The sequence below is a fragment of the Amblyomma maculatum genome, chromosome 11 (genome assembly GCF_055883805.1).
Source record: "Amblyomma maculatum isolate TAMU_Amacu chromosome 11, ASM5588380v1, whole genome shotgun sequence".
Taxonomy (NCBI): domain Eukaryota; kingdom Metazoa; phylum Arthropoda; class Arachnida; order Ixodida; family Ixodidae; genus Amblyomma; species Amblyomma maculatum.
The window spans coordinates 147916367-147936586 of NC_139354.1; the positions used below are offsets into that span (position 1 = coordinate 147916367).

General features: G+C 45.0%; 1 long non-coding RNA gene across 1 annotated transcript; it reads left to right on the forward strand.

Moving 5' to 3' along the window:
* The first annotated feature begins 1561 nt into the window (after positions 1-1561).
* LOC146175142 (uncharacterized) lies at positions 1562-3362 on the forward strand. Its single transcript, XR_014701858.1, has 4 exons — positions 1562-1728; positions 1797-1899; positions 3122-3163; positions 3266-3362. It is a non-coding gene; the product is annotated as an uncharacterized LOC146175142 (long non-coding RNA).
* Positions 3363-20220: the final 16858 nt, after the last annotated feature.

Here is a 20220-nt window from a genome sequence, read left to right on the forward strand (position 1 = left end):
TGATTCTACACAACTAAAACGGCCGCATAGAATTTTACTGTATGGGATAGCACACAGACAAGCCATCCTTCAATGATACTTCGGTTGTAGAATCTTGCGTTCAACTGCCCGCGACGTACCCACGCACCGCGCTTTTTCGTGTTCCGCACAGTGCTCTCTGCAGCGTGCATCGTAACATCTTTTCATAATAGGAGAGGGGAAAGAGGGTAGGAAGAGAGGGACAGGGAACGCACTAAATATGCCCGAGCAGCCTCACTGCGATAGTGCAGTGGTTAAGATGCCAGACTATTGTGCTGGAGTACCCAGATTCGATTCCGAGCGCCGACGGTGAAGCCAAAAAGGCAATGTCAAACCCACCAAGGTAACACTCATTTTATAACAGTATAATAGTAGGTGGTCTCTGGCTTTGTCACTAATACCGAAATGTGATGAAAAGAGTCATTGGGTCAACACAATACATACTGACTGCGTCATCAAGCCCCAGGTGTTGTACTCAAGAGGAGTAGGGGGCGTCAGTGGAAATTAAAAGTCGCAGACCCGAACTTGCTGTGCATGAAATTGTTCTTATCCAGCTCTATGTTTGCTGCTAACTTTGAACAAGGACAGAACCTTAAGTTGGTAAAAGAAATATCGATATATGACTTTTAATGCAGGTTATGGTAGTAGTCGTGACATAGAAGAAAAAACTTTGAACAGGTTATGAAGACTGCGACGTTAATTTGCGTTGTGCGTGCAGTGGAAGCTGCTGTCCTTCTGGTTTATGAGCTTTCAATCTTTTGTTCTTACCTATCCAACTTATATTTGTGGATGAGAGAAAATAGGGAGCAGAAATTTCTTCCAAACGTATTTATTCTTGTCGGTGCTCTATTAGGAATAGCACCGCTGATTTCCCAAACTTATTTTTAGAGTATTCTTCAGGACACTTCAAAGGCGGCAACTTCAAACTTCAACTTCGCAACTTCAAAGGCGGCCGCACAAGGAAGAGCAGCGGTTTCCCCGTCCGTAGTTACTGCAATATACCTGTTCTCACAGGTGGAGGTAGGAAACAGTCCGAGCAAGTCCATTCCTAGTGGCTGGACTGGTATGAACGGTGGTGTAATTGGCTTTAAAAGACAGGCTAGCATGACAGATGGAACCTTTCAGTGCTGGCAGCCAAGGTGTCACAAAATCGGCGCCCATTTTCATCAAGCCGGTACGGCGCGAGGCCCGCACGGCGTCGCGTGGAAGGCATGGAGAGCAAAGCCCCCTTCCCCGCGCGGGAGAGCGCGTAGCTTTGTACGCGTTATTGTCACCCTCTTTCCCCTTGCCCGGGGAAGACGGTGGTTCATCGGCCTGGAATGCGCCAGAAAAATCGAGCATCTTCTATGGGAGCTAGCCAATGACGACGCGCGGCTCGATAGCCCCGAGAGCGAACACTGGCGCCGCTGCGATCGCCTCAGTCTGACGTCACGGCAAGGACTCCGCCAGCCGGGCTGCTGCTCCTCCCGGCCGATGCCGGCTCCTTTCGTTCGTTTTCGCTCGCGAATAATCGTAGAGGCTTATTGCTCAGTGCGCAGTGAAAATCACGGAAGAAAGCCGGTGTAAGCTTCCACTTTACCCAAAGTTGTTCAAAATGAAGGAGGTTAGATTGATAAAGTTAAGAATGGGGAAGCAACCGTCGGCATTGCCACTAGTGTGCAGTAAGCACTTCAAAAAGGAAGACTGTGTAGCCGGTGTACAAGATACTAGGTGAGCCGTACGTGTAGCGACGCTTTTACGGGCTGTTTGTCAACTAGCCTTTTTTTTTTAATTATCAGTGTACAAGAACAAAGCTATTGCCAGACGCTGTTCCATCCGTCAACCTTCCCGTGCGTCCTAGCGATGCAATGCGATCGCTCCCGGGATCGACGAAGCGGCGGCGTAAGTAAATCAGCCATTGCTCAAACTTTCGTTTCCTAGATCTTTGTGTCAGTGAGTGCTCAGACATTTTGCTCAGTAGCGGAATGTCCAAGCTGAATCAACTGGGACCCTGATTAAGTTTTTGTTTAAAATGTGTCTCACGGCAGTGGTGTTCTCGTGTTCATTCATGCCGCGAAATTTTACACAATTCCGCACAGCTGTGCTGGTCTTCTTGTTTGAATGCTGATATTTTCCAAATTTTCCAAGACACGGGGCGCAGATTCAATGCAACGCATCCCTAAAAACAGCACTTCAGTAAGGGTTGTGATAGGGAATGTTTTTTGTTTTTTTTGTTTCGGGCTCCGTGAAGCCCTGCCTTAGATATATGCGTCTCAGACTTGTGTGCTATACAACAAGCGTGGCTTTAAAGTGCACGTGATGTGCAGCTGCTCTGCGCTTTTCTGAGGTAATGCCCAAACTTCGGTGAGGCCTTGTTTCAGTGTTTTTTGAGGTTGTAGCCTGAATCACTCTATCTGATTCTAGGTGAAAGAGGCGTTCCCGCAAAGTAGTACCAGTTATGCGCACACGCAGAGGCTTTGACAACACACAAGAATGGGGACAGTAGTGAAAATTCGAGCGCCGTTTACCTATGGATACGCTATGCGGCCACTATTCCTTTGTGATGATTCACATTAACGTGAATGATTTTTATGAAGCATTCAGGAAAAAGAAAAACATTTAAATATCCCGCATTGTCTTTAGTTCTGACTATGAAACTGAAATACATGAGTAAGCTAGAATCGTGATAAATTATCGGCTTTTGCTTCCTCACCACTACTGTTGATCAAAACAAACAATATTTACCTTAAACAATCTCTATATTACTGCACTAACTTCGAGTGGAGAGCTTGTTACAACATAAAAATGAAGTAATGAAACCACAAGTCATCCGTAGATACACGAGGAATATTCTTTTATCTAGCCACGTCACCAAATGTACATGAAAATACTGCATTTCAACCTTATCACTCTAAGTATTATGTTACCCTAAGAGCAGAGAAGGACTGGCCTGTTTAAACAAGACCCATTTTTCATCCTCTTCACATATGGATTCAATGAGCTGTTTGTAGTATTTAACAAAACGAAAAAGTTTTCAATGCGTGGCGAAAATTTAGTGATATCTCTGTATCTGTAAAGAGTGGTTTAATGGCATAATAATTCTGTAGTTTTTTTTTCTCTCAAGGACCAACACACAGCGCTAACCAACTCACAGGAATTTCTGAAGGTATGTAATACAGTTTTGTACACTGCTTGCCTGTTTCACCTGCAGCTTTTTTTTTTTTTCTCTTTTTTTTTTTTGACAGAGCTTGCGCTTTTTTCTTTTCAGGAGTTACCGTGAAGGTTCAGAAGCTTTTCAAGGACGTTGGGATTCAGCTCAGCGCGAATGACATCTTCAAGCAAAAACAGCTAATAACGGTTGCAAAAATCATTGATGAAAGTGGTTGCGCTGCTTCACTAAGGCAGCGACTTGTTTCGCACGCTTTGTCCACATAGGAATTTATGCTCCTCAGTGAAAAAGAAACTGGAAAGAAATTTGCAAATTAGCAGTGCCCCCAAGACATCCCATGCGCGCACGGATGCGGCGCAATAGGCACAGGCGAACGGAATGACGGAAATGTTTACGACACGGTTAATAACTCATATTGCTGACCATCAAAATGCGCGTTACTCTTGGCAAATCATGCGTAATTGCTTCTCAAAAATGCTCGACAAGTAAGATGATTCTAATAAAGTTTTAATCAGTAGCCTCTTTTAAATAAAAATCCGTGCACAAATTTCACAGCGCGCAGTCCATAATACGCGCTCTGAGCAACGTCCACAGCAAAACGGTACAAATTTATCGCGTTGCAGGCATATAGACCTATCTTCATGGTTGTATTGCATTCGTAATACAATCATGAAGATAGTGACTCCACGTACATCATCAGTTTCAAGGGACGACGCACGAAAGGCTCCTGCGGCGGCGACGGCACCAGCTGCGCCCGTCGCGGCGAGCGCTCGGGCACGCGCGAGACTTGCGCTCACAGCGACGAGCCCATGTTTCGTGTTTTGAAAGCAAGAGGAATCATAATTAAATACTTCTTTTTTCCTGACACTCGATCGGTGCTGTCTGCGTTGTTCATAATGCTGTTGTTATGAGAACAACCGAGGCCGCAGACTCTAAGCTACGCGGCAACACGGAGAAGCCAGAGCGATCGGCGCAGGCAGTCCTTGCCATGACGTCACGTCGGGCTGACCGCCAGAGGGCGCCACTCAAACTTCTCGGGGCTATGTGTGTGTGCGCGCTAGCTTTGGCGCGTGTTAACAAACAGACGCGGCGCGCCCTATTTAAAGCGACCGCGCCGCTTGTTGAGTCAGTCGGCCAGTCAGTCAGTTCGTCAGTGTTTTGCGACGTGTTCGCCTGTGCTGCTGCTGGACTCCCGGGGATCACCCGCTGCTGGCAAGCCCACGGACTTTCAAGGGAGCGGCGCTCGTCTCGTATGGCGGCCACATCGTGACTCTTGAGGCGTCGGATTGCAACAGTGCCCGGTGAACAATTTGGTGTTTGTTTATGTAACTCTCTCGTGTTTGATCTGTTGTAAAGCCTCTCTGTTATTGAATCATACTGTAGTTGCATGCTTAGCGTTTGTATTCTGTGAACCTCTCGTCTGTGTATTTCAAGCGATCTTGTGTATTCCTTTGTATCGTCTCTTGCTGTGCATAAATTGTGTTTTGTTTCTTACTTCTGACTCCGATCCTTACTCTGGTTTGAACCGGCGACAGCTGGGCACCAAACGACCACCCCCTTCTGTCACTGCAAGGTAGTTGGATTCCGGCTGAGCTTGCCACGCAGGTCGAGGGCATCTCCTTTGCGACCGGAACAGCTACCCCCACTCACTCAAAGAGTGTCTGGGAGTGTGCGCACCTTTAAGGGCGCATCGTTAATAATACCTTCTAATTATTAACGGGTGACACAAGGTAAAATCGAATATGTCTCAATTCGCTTGACGAATGAGACCAGTAGTACCGTTCCTAATTCTGCATAGCACAGAGTGACTCCCAGGTGCGCGGAGGATAGTTTGTCGTGGTAGGCTCGAAGAATGACGTCCCTTAATCTTAACAGTAGAACAAGTAATTATTGGCGACTGCTGGCGGTAAACTTCTTCACAAGAACGCCGTCACGTAGTGGCAGAGAAGTAAAATTGCAAGGATTTAAGCATCATGCCGGTGGTTCCTTCACGAAAGTCGATTACCTGGCGCATTTTGGGATCATTGCGTTGACTATCGGCAAACTTTGTTGAACTAATTGCATTCAGAAATGCGACGTCGTCACAGTTGCGTCCGACGCCGATTGCATAGGAGCGCGGGACAGGCAATGCGCCTCTAAATGCTTACGGCTTGACTTGTAGGTTACAGTGATTTCATACTCTTGAAGTTGTGAGCTCCATTATGCGAGACGTGCAGAAGGATATTTGAGGGTTGCCAGCCAACAAAGTGCGTACCGCTCGGTCACAACTCTGAAGGGTCTGCCGAATAGGTGTCGAAATTTCGAAGTAGACCACGTACAAAAGAGCGAAGCATACCTTTTCAGTGGTAGAATAAACTGCCACAGCCTCGGACAAAGCCGGACTACCGTAAGCGATCACACGTTGTGATCAGATTTATATCTCTACTATTACAGCGCCAAAAACCGAGATTGCTAGCATCGGTGAGCAGTGGTATGTGCGTTTTCACAGAAATGCCCCAGAACTAGCGGTGACGGCAGGCGACGCTGTATCTCTTCAAATGCTGGCATTTCGGTGCTCCGCAAGTAAAATGCATATCGGCCTTAGTAAGAATTGTAAGAAAGCGGCTATGGTGGAGAAATGTTTCACAAAACGTAGGTAATATGCATTTAATACAAGAAAGTGGCGAATTTCTTTCTGGTTCCGTGGTGTCGGAAAGTTGGCTACTGGATCTTTTTCAGGATTGGGCAGAGCGCTTGCTTGGTTGACAAGATGGCCTAAAATATCAGCTCGATCATAAGCGAAATGGCATGTCTCGGCCTCCAGAGTGAAGCCCAACGATTAGATGGCTTCTAGTACCGCATCTAGGCGACGAAGGAGCTCCTAGAATTTCGGAGCTATCGTAATCACGTCGTGCAATTATACAAGACAAGTCGTGCACTTCAGATCTGCAAAGACGCTATCCATGATCCTCTGAAATGTGGCGGGTGCAGAGTTAAGGCCGAAGGGCTTGACTTGGGACTCGTATGGGCCGTCGGGTGTAATAAAAGCTGTTTTTTCCCGGCCATCTAATCGGCCTCTTTCTGCCAGTATCCTGACTTGAGATCCATGGAGAAGTATCCTGGGTTCAAGAGGCGCTATAGGGCGTCGTCTGTTCTGAGCAAGGAATAAACATTTTTTTTCGTAACGCTGTTCAGTTGGCGATAGTCAACTTAGAATCTTAGAATCGGAGTGTGCTGTCTTTTGTCTTCAGAAGTATCACTGGTGTAGCCCAGGGGCTTCGGGAATTTCGAATAACCTCATTATCGAGAATTTCTTTGAATTGTACTCTGATGGCAGTAAACGTTCTCTTGTGACAACACAATTAGGCGACTAACGGAGCGGTTGAACAACTTCGTCGACAATGACGCGGTGCTTTCCAAGGTGCGTTCGGCCGACCCCTGACGATCTAGCAAATGTATTATAATAGCGACAGAGCAGGTTCCGTGGTTTTTCTTGATACTGTGGAGGTAATTCCGCGTCTACGTCGTCAAGCGGTTGAGCGTTGTCGTAGGATTTTGTTGCCGAAACGCTGGATAAATTGCCCGCAGAAACAGTGCCAATTATTTCGTCGAGATATGCGAGAGTTGTTACTCTACTGAGATGTTGTTGTTCATTGCTGAAATTCGTGAGAAGAACATCAATTTTGCCATTTTCAAAAATTTTCCCTGGAAACTGGTCTGCCTGTTTCTGTAAGGAGTTTGCTCTCCACGACACCATCAGTGTCTTGCATTGGGAGAGAACCCACAGACCCATATTGCTCAAACGTTGGGTCACATTCACATGGTAATGTGCGGCGCATGGCATTGTTTACAATGGCGTTCTCCATTAAAATCTAACTGACCGATTTTGCAAATCGATAATTGCGCCATTTTTCGAGGGAAAGTCCATACCAAGGATAACGCCACGGGAACACTGGACGACACGATGAACGTCGTCAAAAAGGTTTAACCTTGTAGAGTAAAGCTTGACGTGCACTTTCCCGTGGGCATATTTATATGTACTCTATCGGTGCGCATTTGCGAGTTTGTTCTAGTAACGTTAGCTCGCAGGATGGTGTCAAAAGCGGCACGTAGGGACTTGTGACAGCGGCGTAATTCAAGGTCTGGGGAGACGGTGCAGCTGCGACGGGTGCCGGCACGCCTAGCGCCGGTTGTACGTCACGGGTAATGTGACAAACTGTGGCGACATGTGGCTTTGCTGGAATTGACAGATATTTGGCCACCTCTTCCTGAACTATTGCACTGATTGTATCACGCAACTATCCCGCGAAAAACGGCTTGGCTACTCCAGCACTGGCCACGATCATGGACACAGTATTGCGCCGGTATAGTCGGGTGCGCATATTAAGGGCTTTATCGATAATGGTTGCTTCACTGGTGAATTAGCCTGCTGTTGTTGGTGGATCTCGCACTAGGCCAGACACAATGCACCTTTCATCAAAAGGTGCACTTTCCTATCTTCCGACATGGCCGAGTCTGCGCGACGAGAGTCGCTTCATCAATTCGGCGTACACCGTCAGACTTTAATTAAAATGTTGCATTCGGCTATTTAAAAGCAGTTTCGTTTTTTTTTCCTTGCAAGTTTCTGGTTAACGTGAGCAAGAATTCCGCCTTGAATGTGTCTAATGTTCGGAGTCCGATTTCGTTATTATCAAACCATGTCGTCGCAGAATCTTCCAGTGGGAATTAGACATAGCCAGATTTTAGTCAGCGTTCTAGGCATTGAAGACAGCCATCCATTTGAATTGCTCGAGCAGGTCTTCGGAGTGCTCGTTGGGCAGGGCGTGAAAACGTGGTGGATCCCGCTGTTGATAGCTCAGGATAGGAGTTGTCGATACTTGCGGATTGATTGCGCTTACAGGGACGCTTTTTGTTCGTGCTCGGAATGAGGCCCACACTCGGGAGGCAGACCTTGAAGTCGGCGAGTTCTTTGATGTACTGGAGTCTCTACCTAAAGGGCGCGTCCTTGGCTTGGGTACCGGCTCAGTGCAGTAAAATACGCACTCGGCACCTCCACACAAGTAGCGTAAACGGGGCCCTCGCAGTTGCGTCTGAGGCAGGGCTCAGCATCCAGAAACAGGGTTCAAGATCAGTCTTGCAGCTAGCGCGCTTCTTCTTCCTTCCACACTTCCAGGCCTCTTTTTCTTCAGCGTATGCTACAATATATTATCATAAAAACCGAACGTTTTATTGCAATTTTATTTACTTCTACCCATCTTATGCATTTAACGTCACAGCCATATAGGGAAAATAAAACATTTGGCATCGGTACACGCTCAGAGACATATGGTCATTAGTTTCTCTGAATCGTATACATTTGATAGGTTTTCGCCATCACCAATACGCATACTGGCGACGGATAACTTGAAAGGTAACAAGCTTTGAATATATTGTACTCTAGTGTAATTGATTTTTTATAGAAGTTATTGTCTTGTGCAATGTAGTGTTTATTTTGTCCTATGTCACAACGTCTTCTTTAATTTATTTTTCTATAAAGAAATGATAAAATTTTATTGATTGCTGTTGGAAAATATTAGCAGGGTAGGTCGTTTTTGACAGGGTAGGGCCACTGCTTTAATAATTTATTGACAGGCTACACAACATCTTGTGAGTTGAGTCAAATTAATTTGAGACATTTTTTACGGACATGGTTTATTCCAGCTAGCGTAGTAGAACAAATAATCCTATTGAACACGCTGAGTTTTACCGACAACAATCGGCGAATGTGGCTCAGAGTTTTTGCCCTCAATATGCTATACACCAGATCCTCTTCTTTTTTGAACAGTACTACAAACACGACCCTGGTTTTTAATGCTTCCGTTCAAGCAACAATATATTCCAATAGGTATTTTCTTCGATTTGGCTTACCGGTCATACAGTGCGTTCTGCAGATGTCATACGAGACGAAATTGTTCCGTCCACCCCCGCACCCATAATGAGGTAACCGTCTGCATTGGAAAGCGTACGGGTCATAGTAATAACAACATGATTGTTTTGCTGTGCTGCAGGTGTATCTTTGATCCAAACGTTCTATTCAGTAATCAGGTGGGCCAGCATCTGAAAAGGGAAGGTGATAATTACTGTTTTTGGGAACATACATGCAGAAATGTTTTTGCTGGGCTTCACTCAACAACATTAAGCAGTAAAAACCTGCAGGTCACAGCTAGGTAGCAGACAGTTTAAACATTTTGACATTTTCAGCATTTTCAAGCAAAATGCAATAACACTAGTAAAGTAAATTTTACTGGATGAAAACTGGAAGAGCTTTCCCAATTACCAACGCACAAAAACGAATCCCCATCATTCATTTCGTGGCCAGTATCTGCGCACTGCGATCGTTGAAGACAAAAAAGTTTTTTTTTTTTCATCTTCACGGGAACCTACCCTGCACGAGTTGAATTTCCTTATTGTTATGACCTTGCCTTATGTCTTGCATGTGAAAGAATTGGGTCATGCTATATGTTAGATAGTCTAATGTTATCGTGTTCAATGTTTTCCCCAATTTCGGGCGAAATCTGAATGATAAACGTGTACTCTTGAAATGCACACTTCCAATTCCGTCCAAGGAAAAAGACTTACGTGGGCTGCATAATCACTCAGTACGAGAGCTGTTTCGTGAGTATTCACTTTCAGCAAAATTTAACAGTCCACTTTTGCTTACGATAACTGTAAGAGAGCTTAAAATATATGATCCTAGCAAGGTGCTCGATGGGTTGTAGTCTCTTTGTTTGGTAAATTGCCAATGCGTGTACTGTTTGTCTAGAAATCAGGCCAGAAGAAAACAGACAAAGCACCTCGTCGAAGTTAACAAACGCTAACATAATCATCAAATCTGCACTTGAGACAGCTGAAATCGCGTTGAAGTGTTCTTAAAATTTATCTGTGAATATGTCGGGGCGAACAACTAACGGCAAATGAGAGGCAAGCACTTTCTCTTTCCACACTTGAAATGCTAAGAAATACTTTATGCTCCTTTCCTATATTACATTTCACAATCCACTTTCCTAAAGCGGTATTTACTAATTTACCGAACTTAATTTCACGCATTGTATATTCTTATTCGCATAGTAGCCGCCTTAGAACTAAACTCAGTTATGATGCTTTGCAAGCAATTTCTCAACTGCTCCGTTACGATTGTGCATGCACAAGAGCTGACAGTGAAGTAGCTTGAAGAAAATGCATACAGAGACAAAGTTCCGGTGATGAATGTGAAAAATCGCAATCTTAATCCCGCTAGATAGTACCGATGAGTGTAAATTGTTATTTTTCAAAACGTTTAAAATGAACTCTTCATTGTCAGCTGGAATCGCGCACCATTCCTCTCCTTGGCCTTCAGCGATACCATGGAGCGGCCTCTTTCATTAATTCTTAGAGTCGAGGATAGAGCTGTTCCTTGTCTGCACTGCAAAACTCGAAGCAGATATTATAAAGGATATCGTCGTAACATACGTTAAGTTAAACGATCACAGCGCCGAAAGCTTCAAATTTGAGAAGGAAGGCTTGTGCCGTCATTTCCATAGTCTACAAAAAAGGGCGACGCCTACAAACACGAAAACATGCAAATTCACTTCCATGTGCTCGCATGATGCTTAATAGGCAGTGTTAGGATTCCTGAAAGTGAAGGAAGTCTAATCAAGAGAACAATTTGGAGCGGAAGTAAGATAACTTTTGAACGACAGAGAAAAAGTAAAGCAAAGCCAGAAGGAGAATTTTATCTCAATAAAAAATCTCTCTGTTGTAATGACGCGTATGATAGCTTATACTATTTCTGAAGCATGTGTGAAGTAGGTGGGGCCTGTGATGAACTCGACAAACGCCTCTTTAATATCTGTATGTACTGTAGAAAAGGAATCGGCGGCGAGTTGTTGATACGCTGTTTCTTTTGGCGAGTTGTGGATAGGGGACATTTCAAACTCGAATGCTGGCTGGTTAATATTTCATTACTGGTGGAGACGCGTAGACGTTTTGTGACAAGGATAATATATTCAAGATTTGGCTTTCATTTATAACGATTTGCTACTCAATAAAGGTAACCAGAGCGGCCAGAAATTTGAAAAGGAGTAATATTACACTGTATAATTCGCATCCTTCAGAACCCTGCTGCAAATCAGTCAGGTCGAGCGTTGAGCCAGTACAGGTGGATCTACAATGAACTTAGAGTAAAACTGAGGACAACTGGACGAAGCACTTGTTCTATGTCCTATTTCCGTTTGTCCTCTTTTCTTACGTTACCTTCACTTGCCTACTATTCTTCGTCGTTTGGAACGTTACCTGCCGTCATCATCAGCCGGACTGTACCCATTGCAAGGCGAAGGCCTCTCCTATACTCCATCATCTTACCTGGTCCTGTTCTAGCTCTGTTCACTTTTCGACGGCAAAAATAACCTCCTCTGCTCACCTAACTTTCTGCCGTCCTCTGATACGCTTTCTTTCAAATGGTATCCAGTTTGTTTCCACTGGCCACCATCGGCTACATCTCTTCTCATTATTTAACCTGTCGACTTTTTTTTCTTGATTTCCACTACAATGTCATTAATTTGAGTTAGTTCTCAAATCCACTCAGCAGGCTTCCTATTTTTCAACGTTACACTTACCCTTCATGTAGGGTTTTTTTAGCGTAAACAAAGACAAGAAAGGCAAGACGTACACACACAAGCGCTATCAACTGAGTTTATTCGTGGAAGGCAGCATCATATATAGGCTGAAGGGTGGGATATAATGAATCGAAAGGTAATAACTGTGAAAAATAAATTAATTAAATATCACAAGGTAAAAGCCAGGAAATCAAGACAAATGCGCGGGCGGGCGTGGGTTACGCTTGAAAAGACACTTTTGCCAAAGTCAACAGGTAGTGGCGTTAAAAAAGTCAATCTCAGCCGCTAACAGAGATAACGAGGGTTAGCTGATGCATTCGTTCCCAAAAGTTTGTTAATGTGATAGACTTCTAGGCTAATCCGTGCCCCGTCCTGTATTTACTTTTGCCAAGAACCTTCGTCTCCTCAAGCCGGGTCACACATGCATAACATTTACTGATGTGAGCAACAAGATGCTTATAATTGTCGTCATCATTTTTTAATTTTCGGGCATGTTCCCCCAAGGCGGTCATTGACACAACGTCCAGTCTGGCTAACGTAGTACTTTCCACATCACATGAGTATGAAATAAACCACTCCAGTGGACCATTTAACAAACGGCTTATCATGCTTCTTCCGGCACTCACGGTTTTTGGCATTACAAATGCGTGGGCAAAGCTTTCCCAGCTTTTTGGTTGCCGAGAACAATACACGTACACCATGCCTGCCAGTGACTTTTTTGAGGTTGTGCGACATTTTGTGAATGTATAATAACCTCAGGCCTAGGGGCCTTATGTTGAGCGCCAGCCGTTGTTTGTTCCGGTCCACGTTTGCACTTCTGAAGCATGGCCTCGGCGACGGCTGTCAAAATCGACCAGGGGAACCATGCAGCAAAAAGTCTGCTTATCTGATGGTCTAAACTTTGATACATGTGATGTGGGCACGACTTTCGGAGAGTAGATTCCGAGCACATTAACGCTATCCCTCTCTTGATGTTCTTGGAGTGCGCCGAGTCAAATGACAACTCTTTTTTTGCTTGTGGGTAATAGCCCCAGCAGACGTGCCCTTCACCGAAAGCTTATTTAAGATCTAAAAACTGTAAAACCGAAACTTTGGGCAGTTGATGGGTAAAATTCAATCCAAGGCCATGTGTGTTAAAAGTATTTAAAACTTCACCTACTGTAGAGGGGTAGGTGAAGGAGTCCTGCTTTCTTAAAAGAACTGGAAAGTTATCTACATACCTAAAAACCTTTAAAACCGCCCCCCCCCCCCTCGCATTTAAAACTCTGCGACATCTTATTAGCAAAGGTAGATAAGCGCTTGGAGCAAAGAATGGGAGTCACACATGATCCTATGCAGATTCCATTTCGCTTCAAAAAAGACTGGTCGTTAAAAACAATAAAAGTTGAATTCAAATAAATCTGCAATAAAGCTAAAAAATTATCCACCGACCGACCTGCTCCCAAAGTCGTGCCCACATCAGATATCTCAGAGTTTTGACCATCAGATAAGCCGACTTCTGGGTGCAGGGTTCCTCTGGTAGATTCTGACAGCCGTCGCCGAGGTCATGCTTCAGAAGTGCGAACGTGGACAGGAACAAACAACAGCTGGCGCTCAACATAAGGCCCCTAGGCCCGATGTTATACCATACATTCACAAAATGTCGCACAACCTCAAAAAAGTCGCTGGAAGGCATGGTATACGTGTATTGTTTTCGGCACCCAAAAAGCTGGGAAAGCTTTGCCCACGCATTTGTAATGCCAAAAAACGTGAGTGCCTGAAGAAGCATGATAAGCCGTTTGTTAAATGCTCCACAGGAGTGGTTTATTCCGTACCCATGTCATGTGGAAAGTATTACGTTGGCCAGACTAGACGTTGCGTAAATGACCGCCTTGGGGAACAGGCCCGAAAATTAAAAAATGATGACGACAATTATAAGCATCTTGTTGCTCACGTCAGTAAATGTTATGCATGTGTGACCCGGCTTGAGGAGACGAAGGTTATTGGCAAAAGTAAAGACAGGACGGCACGGATTAGCCTAGAAGCCTATCAAATTAACAAACTTGGGAACGAATGCATCAGCGAACCCTCGTTATCTCCGTGCGCGGCTGAGATTGACTTTTTCAACGCCACTACCTGTTGACTTTGGCAAAAGTGTCTTTTCAAGCATAACACACGCCCGCCCACCCGCGCATGGGTCTTGATTTCCTGGCTTTAACCTTGTGATATTTAATTTATTTCTTTTTCATTGTTATTAGCTTTCGACTCATTATCTCCCACCCTTCGGCCTATATATGATACTGCCTTCCACGGATAAACTCAGTTGATCGTTAGCGCTTGTGTGTGTACGTCTCGCCTTTCTTATCATTGTCTTGCACTAAAAAATCCCTACATCAAGATGAACTACCAACTCGCCCAGCGAGAAGTTTTAATGACACCCTTTTCCGTTACATAGCTCACTGCTTTGTCAACCGTTCAGTCATAACTGTTTTCGTTATTCTGCAAGACTCGGCCCCATAGGTGAGTACCAGTAAGATGCAGCTGTTATATGCTTCTTTTTGAGTGATAGTGGTTCAGTACCGTTCAGTTCACTCGTTCAGTCGTGTCCGACTCTTCGTGAGCCTATCGACCATATCACGCCACGCTTTCCGGTCTCTCACTATCTTCCTAACATCACATAACTTCATTTGCAGCGCCTCCAGGATGCCTTCTAACCATCGCGTTCGCTGCCTACCCCTTCTCCGGCGGCCCTCAACCTTTCCCAACATCGAATCTTTCTCCAGCGACTCCTCTCTTCTCATCAGATGATCCAAAGAAGCTCAGCTTTAGCTTTAGAATTTGACTCTCCAATGAGCAGTCAGAGTTTATGGTCGACATAATATCGACGGATTTGATCTTCTGGCAGTCCATGGAACACTCAAGAGTCTCCGCCAGCAGCAGAATTAAAACGCGTCAATTCTTCGGCAGTCAGCCTTCTTCACAGTCCAACTCTCGCATCTATACATCACAACTGGAAAGACCATAGCACGCGTTATACAGATCTTGGTTGGCAGACTAACGTATCTGCACTTTAATATGCGGTCAAGGCTAGTCGTGGCTCTCTTTCCCAGAAGCAGGCGTCTCATAATTTCATGGCTGCAGTCTCCTTCCGCGGTAATCTTGGAGCCCAAGAAGAGAAAATCTGTCACAGCTTCCACTTCTTGTCCCTTGATGCTCCAGGACTTGATAGGGCAAGACGTCATGATCTTTGTCTTTTTGATGTTCAGTTTAAGCCCAAACTTCTCCCTCTCTTCTTGTACGCGCACCAGAAGTCTCTTGACTTCTACTTCACTTTCTGCCATTAAAGTGGTATCATCCGCATATCAAATCTTCACTCCAGCTGATACTCGTGCAGACCGGCCTTCCTCATGATGCACTCAGCATATAGGTTAAATAGGCAGGGCGACAGTTTGCAGTCTTGTATCACTCCTTTCTCAGTCGGAAACCAATCAGTAAGACCATGCCCAGTTCTGACTGTGGCCTCTTGCCCTTCATACAGGTTCCTGAGGAGACAGATGAGGTGAATTGGAACTCCCATCTTTTGGAAAGCTTGCTACAATCTGCTGTGATTTACGCAGTCAAATGCTTTCGCATAATCAATAAAGCAGAAGTAGATGAGTTTCTGGAACTCTTGCTTTTTCCATGATCCAGCGAAGGTTGGCAATTTGGTCTCTAGTTCCTCTGCCCTTGCGAAACCCAGCTTGCACGTCCGGAAGCTCCCGATCCACATACTGCTGCAGCCTACCTTGCAGGATTTTCAACAACACCTTTCTAGCATGCGAAATAAGCGCGATCGTGCGGTAGTTGGAACAACCTTTGGCACCGCCTTTCTTTCGAATGGGGATGTAAACCGACCTCCTCCAATTCTGTGGCCACTGGAGGGTTCTCGAAATTTGCCGACATAATGTATACAGAACGTCAACGGCGTCATGGTTGAGGTTTTGAAGCAACTCAGCTGGAATGCCCTAATTCCGCTAGCTTTGTTCTTAGCAAGGCTGGCTAAGGCACATTCAACTTCACTCTTCAGGATGCCCGGCTCTAGATCACTAATCACAACCGTCTTATGTTGGGTTTACCTATCCGGGTCCTTCTTGTACAGTTCTTCTGTGTATTCCTGCCACTTATTCTTTATCTCTGAAGCTTCAGTGAGATCCCTGCCTCGTTTGTCCTTTATCATGCCCAGCTTAGCACAGAAGCTTCCTTTGATATCTTTGATTGTCTTATGCAGAGATCTTGTGTTCCTCAATTGGCTGTTGTCCTCAACTGCTTGGCAATGTATGTTCAGGAAGGCATTCTTATCTCTCCTTGCTATTTTCTTAAAATCCGTATTGAGAACCTTGCGTCTTTCTCTTTCCCCCATAACTTTTGCCTTCCTCCTTTCCTCAGCTATTTGCAAAGGCTCATGTAACCAGTTTGATTTTTTGCATTTCTTCTGCTTTGGAACTACCTTAGTAGCAATTTCTTGTATTATATCACGAACATCAGTTCACATCTCTTCAGGCTCTCTGTCTTCTAGATCTAATTCTTGAAATCGATTCCTCACTTTCACAGCATATTCGATGGAATTTGATCCAGATTATACCTGAAAGGCCTTCTAGTTTTCTGCGTTTTCCTCAATGGAAGCTTAAATTTGGCAACAAGAAGCTAATGATCGGTGCCACAATCGGCCCCACGCCTTCTTTTTACTGCTTGTATAGCGCTTCTCCATCTCTGCCGGCAAAGAATATAATCAATCTGATTCCTGTATAGACCGTCCGGTGACGTCAATGTGTACAGGCGCCTCTTGTGCTGTTGAAAATGCTTATTCGCTGTGGTCAGGTTGTTTTCTTGACAAAACTCTATTAGCCTCTGCCCAGCTTCATTTGGCTCACCAAGACCGAACTTGCCTGTAATTCCGGACATTTATTCACTCCCCACCTTAGCATTTCAGTCTCGTTTGAGAAAAAGGACGTCTCATAATGGAGTGCGGTCTAAAACGCATTGCAGGTCAGCATAAAATCTCTCAACGTCAGCTTCTTCAGCAGTAGTGGTTGGTGCAGACTTGGATAACTGTTATGTTGAAAGGGTGACCTTGGATCCGAAGTGAAATCATTCGGTCGTTTTTGGAGTTGTACCCTAGCACTGCTTTGCCCATTCGTTTGTTTACTATGAGAGCGACCCCATTCTTTCTAATGGATTCGTGCCCACAATAAAAGACATAAAGGTCGCCAGAATTAAATACTTTAATTCCGGTCCACTTGAGTTCACTGAAACTCAAGATCATCATCATCAGCAGCATCATCATCAGCCTGATTATACCACTTCAGGACGAAGCCATCTCCCATATTTCTCCACTTAACCCGGTTCTATGCTAGCTGCATCCACTTGACCCCTGCGAACTTCTTAATCTCATCCGCCCACCTAACTTTCTTCCGCCCCTGCTACGCTTTCCTTCCCTTGGAATCCAGTTTCTTACCCTCAGCGACCATCGGTTATCCTCTCTTCGCCGTACATGTCTTGCTCATGTCCATTTCTTCTTAATTTCCACTAGAATGTCGGTAACTTGAGTTATTTCTATGACCCACTCTGCAGGGTTTCTATCTCCTAATGTTACCCCTATCATTTTTCGTTCCATAGCCCTCTGGGTTGTCCTCAACTTAAGTAGAACTCTCTTGGTTAGCCTCCACGTTTCAGCCCCTTAGGTGAGTACAGGCAAGATGCAACTGTTTTATACTTTCCTCTTGAGCGATACCGATAAGCTGCTAGTCATAATCTGCGAGTGCTTGCCAAATGCGCTCCATCCCAATCTTATTCTTCTTGTTATTTCCTTTTCATGGTCCGGATCTACGGTTACTACCTGTCCTAAGTAGACATATTCGCCTACTTCTTCCAGTATTTCGCTATCTAATGCAAACTGCTGTTCCTTCCCGAGGCTGTTGAACATTACCTTAGTCTTCTGCATATTGATTTTCAAGCCTACCTTTCTACTTTTCCTGTGTAGGTGATCAATCATTATTTGCAGTTCGTCCCCCGAGTTGCTTAGCAAGGCAATGTCAGCAGCAAATCGCAGATTACTGAGGTATTCTCCATCTACCCTTATCCCTAACTGCTCCCATTCCAAGTCTCTGAATACTTCCTCTAAACAAGCTGTGAATAGTACTGGGGAAATTGTGTCTCCTTGCCTACACCTTTCTTTATGGGAATTTTGTTACTTTCTTTATGCAGAACTATGCTTGCTGTGCAGCCACTATATGCATCTTCCAGCACTTTCACGTACGGCTCGTCTACCCCCTGATTTCGCAATGCCTGCATCACCGCCGAGGTTTCAACTGAGTCAAATGCTTTTTCGTAATGAATGAATGCTATGTATAAGGGCTGGTTATATTCCGAGCATTTTTCTATCACCTGATTGATGGTATGAATATGATCGATAGTAGAGTACTGTTTCCGAAACCCTGCTTGATCCTTTGCTTGATTGCAGTCTAAGGTTGTCCTGATTCTGTTAAAGATTACCTTAGTAAATACCTTATACGTTACAGACAGTAAGCTGATTGGTCTGTAATTTTTAAGGTCCTTAGAGGCCCCTTTCTTGTGAATGAGGATAATGTTTGCATTCTTCCATGGTTCCGGTACCGTCGATGACACCAGGCACTGCGTATACAGGGTGGCCAGTTTTTCTAGCACGATATCCCCCCGTCCTTCAGCAAATCTGCAGTTATCTGATCCTCTCCAGCTGATTTCCCCCTTTTCATAGTCTCTAGTGCTTTCTTGACCTCGTCCTTCGTCACTGGTGGAATGTCTGACTGTTTTTCCCTACCGCCAATCTCATTACGGTCCTGACTACTTTGGCTACTGTAGAGATCTGTATAGAACTCCTCGGCTACTTTGACTTTCTTGTCCATATTGGTAATGACGTTTCCCGCCTTGTCCCTTATCGCCTACATCTGGTTTTCGCCTATGCCCAATTTCTTCTTTACCGCTTTAAGGCTCCCCCGTTCTTTACAGCATGCTCAATTTTCTCCATGTTATACTTCCTTATATCGGCCACCTAGCGCTTATTGATTAGCTTTGATATCTCAGCCAATTCGATCTGCTGTTTTGGATTGGAAGCTTTCATACTCTGGCGTTTCTTAATCAAATCATTTGTCTCCTTAGACAGCTTACCGGTATCCTCTCTAACTATTCTACCGCCTACTTCTACCGCGCACTCAGTAATGATATCTCTGAAATTATTGTTCCTTGCCCGTAGGGTAAGGTCGCCATCCTCAGCTCTTCTGCCCTCCCCCTCACCGGTAATTAGTTGATGAGTTTCTTACTAGTCGGTTGCGTTCCTTCTTCAGATTTAGGCTAATTCGGGACATCACCATCCTGTGGTCACTGCATCGCACTTTCCCGATTACCTCTACATCTTGCATATTGGCGGGGTTGAACACAGTATGAAGTCGACTTCATTTTTAGTCTCTCCGTTAGGACTTTTCCATGTCTATTTCCGGTTCTTCCGTTTGCTGAAGAAGGTGTTCATGATTCGTAAGTTATTGCGCTATGCAAACTCAACTAGTAACTCCCCCCTGCTATTCCTAGAACCAATGCCATAGTCACCTACTGCCTTGTCTCCTGCCTGCTTTTTCCCTACCTTGGCATTGAAGTCACCCATTAGTACAGTATACTGCTTCTTTACTTTTCGCATTGCCGATTAGACATCTTCACAGAAGCTTTCAACGGCCTGGTCATCATAACTACATGTAGGTGCATAGGCCTGTACAACCTTCAGTTTATACCGCTTAATAAGCCGATTTACGATGCCTGCCACCCTCTCATTATTCCTATAGAGTTCATCTATATTACGCGCTATATACTTATTGACAAGGAAACCTACTCCTAGTTGTCGCCTCTCTGGTAAACCTCGATAACACAGTACATGCCCATCCTTCAGTACAGTATATGCCTCATTCGGCCTCCTAACCTCACTAAGCCCTATGACATCCCATTTCATGCCGTCTAGTTCCTCTAACAGCACTGCTAAACTAGCTTCACTAGCTAGGGTTCTAGCATTAAACGTTGCCAGGGTCAGTTTCCAATGGCGGCCTGTCCAGCGGAGCCAGGCATTCTTGGCACCCCCTGATGCGTCACAGGTCTGACCGCCGCCGTGGTCAGTTGTTCCGCAGCCGCTGGTGACTGAGGGCCGGAGTTTTATGGAGCTTATCATGAGAGGTAGCGGCCAATTACTGCACCAGGGTGGCCAACTCCTGTTCTGGTGTGGGAATGCGTTGCCGGAGGTGTTCACCGGCATCAGCTCGCACCCCAAACCTGTTTATGCAATTCCATCGACACGCGGATTGTTGTTTTCTTTTTTAATCCGGTTGAGAATTGCACGGCACCGGGATTTGAGCCCCGGTCCTCTTGCATGCGAGGCGTATGTTCTACCGCTACGCCACCGCTGCACCC